A 2988-nucleotide genomic window follows, 5' to 3' on the forward strand; every position below is an offset into this window, starting at 1 on the left:
GAGCAGGTCCCCTTAGCTGACAGCTGCTGCCAGGAGCCAGAGTGTTGTGGATGTGGGACCACAGTCAGCAGGAATCTGGAGGTACACAGGTGAGCATCTGAATGCCATGTGCTGACCTGGTTTTTGAGGAAAAACCTGGTGTCCGTGAACCTCCAGCTTTGAAGTTGTTTGCCATAGCAGGCAGAATTTGCTTAGCAGGCAGAATTGTTTCTCAAAGATTCCAGAGATTTCTGTCGTTGGGTGGAGCCACTCCCCCGAGGGCTGCTACGTACAGCTCTGCGGGCCGTTTCCTCACCACACTGGGCAGCGCCAGGCACACAGCTGTGTCTTGGTCTTAAGAGAGAAGAACTGGCTCTTCTTAAACAAGAGAGTTTCCTCCTGGGAAATGCATGTAAGAAAGCGCTAACAATATTGTGCTCTCTGTGTTGTTTCCTCCCATTTTTTTTTATTTGACAAACTGTAAAAACTTAATTATAAAGTAATATATGCTGGTTATAAAATTCCATAAAATACAGAGAGTTATAAAGCAAAGCAGCAAACCACACACACACAAACCAACAACAAAAACAAAACCAAACAAAAACAAAAGAAAAAAGAAAAAAGAAAGAAAGAAGAAAGAAAAGAAAGGAAAAAAGAAAGAAAATCAAGGGATGGAAATAAGCTACCAAAAGGAATTTGGAGTAGCAATTCTAACACCAGACAAAATAGAATTAAGGTCAAAGAAAATCATGAGGCAAAGAATATTAGACATTGATTCAAAGGAATAATAGGTCAAGAAGATATAATAATCATAAATACATATCCTTTAAACCATATAATCTTAAATATAAAACTACAAATGAGAAAATTACCAGGAGAAATATATGACTAAACTATGGTAGTTGGAACTTTTAACAAACTCCTCTTATAAAATGATAGATTAAATATACAAAAAGTCAGTATAGATACAGTATTTACATCTGAATTGTATAGTAAATTAATTAAATTACATCTATTATTTCCCTATCAATTTACATATCACATGGAGAATATGGGTTCTTTTGTGCATAATTTATTATTCACAAAAGCAGGCTATGTGCTAGGCCACTGTTATGGTTATCTGCAGAGGCAGTCAGGCCTCACCGCAAATTTGGTTCAAATATTGAGACTGAAGAAGCCACACACACACACACACACACCCCAAGGGGGTCTGAAAAGGTTTGGATTACTTGCATAATTGATGTTTCTGAGGAGAGCAGGGCAGGCCTCCCAAGCAAGTCAGAAATCACTTGAGAGACCAAGGAAAGATGTTTTTATTGTGGTTAGGGGCTGGGGCTGGGGAGAATCTTCCCATGTGTGGTCTGCATCTCCCACCAGCATCAGAGGAGGGAGCACCCAGGATTTCTTGTCATTTTGTCCAGATACAAGACACAAAGGGAAGAGGGAGGGGTGAGGCTTAAAAGCTGTCAGCATTCAAACATCAAAAACTGGAGGCAGACTGCTCATTATAGCCACAAAAGAAAATGTGATAAATTTCAAAGAATCGACCTAATAGTGATTGTATTCTCTGACAGTAATGCAAAGAAATAAATAACAGAAGAATAGTGAAAAAAATTCCAGATGTCTAGGAAGAAAAAACCTTAAGTACTAAATAAGCCTTGGGTTAAGAGAAAATCATAAGGTACTTATAAAATATTTAAAGCACTTCAAGTTAAGAGTTGTGGGACGTACCTAAAGCAACAACAAAAGAAAAAATTATGATTTTAAATACATTTATCAGAAAAGAAAGAAAGAATGAAAATAAGTGAGCTGAGTATCCAGCTCAAGAGGCTATAAAAAACCTAAAATATATATCTAAAAAATAAGATGGAAATAAATAGAAGAGCAGAAATCAACGAACTAGAGAACATTTTTAACATTAAAAAGCCTGAAAAGATCTACAGAGCTAAAACTGGTTCAGTCCTTATCAGTATAACAAAAAGTCAGACTTCTGGCCAGATGGAAAAGAGAGAAGCAGCAAATAAACAAAGAAAGAAAAATGGAAAATAATTAAAAAAATAATAAAGGCAGATTATGAATGCCTACACATATACTCAGAATACAGATAAAATGGATAAATTTCTAAAAATATATAAAATGCCAAAATTGACACCAGACTAAGTAGAAAACTTAAATAGACCCAAATCCACTAAAGAACCTGAAATGGGAAACAAATAATTCTCCACTTAAAAACTTCAAGAAAGATAAATTAGTTTTATGAAAACTCTTCCAGAGGATACAAAATAAGGAAAAGTCTCTCACCTCATTTTATGGGTTAATAATACACTTATTCCAAAATCAGAACAGAAAAGACAATTATAAGCATTTTCAATAAAAAATCATAAATAAAATATAGCCAACTCCAAGTGTATATTAAATTTTTTTTATATTTAGAAAAATATCAAATGTGTTTATTCCAGGAATGCAAAGATGGTTCAACTTCAGAAAATCTTTCAATGTGATTGACTTCATGAATGGACCAAAAAGAAGAATTATGTTATAATCTGACTAGATCTCCCCACCCACCCTGCAAAAAGAGGATTTGATCATTATCATGGTTAATTTTACATGTCAACTCGACTGGGCTGTGGGGTGCCCAGACATTTGGTCGAACATGATTCCAGCGTGTCTGTGAGGATGTTTCTGGATGGAATTAGCATTTGAATTGGTGGACTGAGTGAAGCAGATTTCCCTCGCCAGTGTGAGTGGGCCTCACCCAATCAACTGAAGGCCTGAACAGAACAAAAATATTGAATAAGTGGGAAGTCCTCCTGCCTGACTGTTTAAGCTGGGACATCAGTCTTTTCCTGCCTTCAGACTCAAATGGAAAAACTGGCTTGGTTCTTGTGCCTGCCAGCTTTTGGACAGGAAGTTTCACCACGGGCCCTTCTGGTTCTCAGGCCTTCAGACTTGAGCCAGACAGCACATCGCGCCTCCTGGGTCTCCAGCTTGCTGACTGCAGATCTTGGG

The sequence above is a fragment of the Grampus griseus genome (assembly GCF_964374135.1).
Source record: "Grampus griseus genome assembly, chromosome: 4".
NCBI classification, from domain to species: Eukaryota; Metazoa; Chordata; class Mammalia; order Artiodactyla; family Delphinidae; genus Grampus; species Grampus griseus.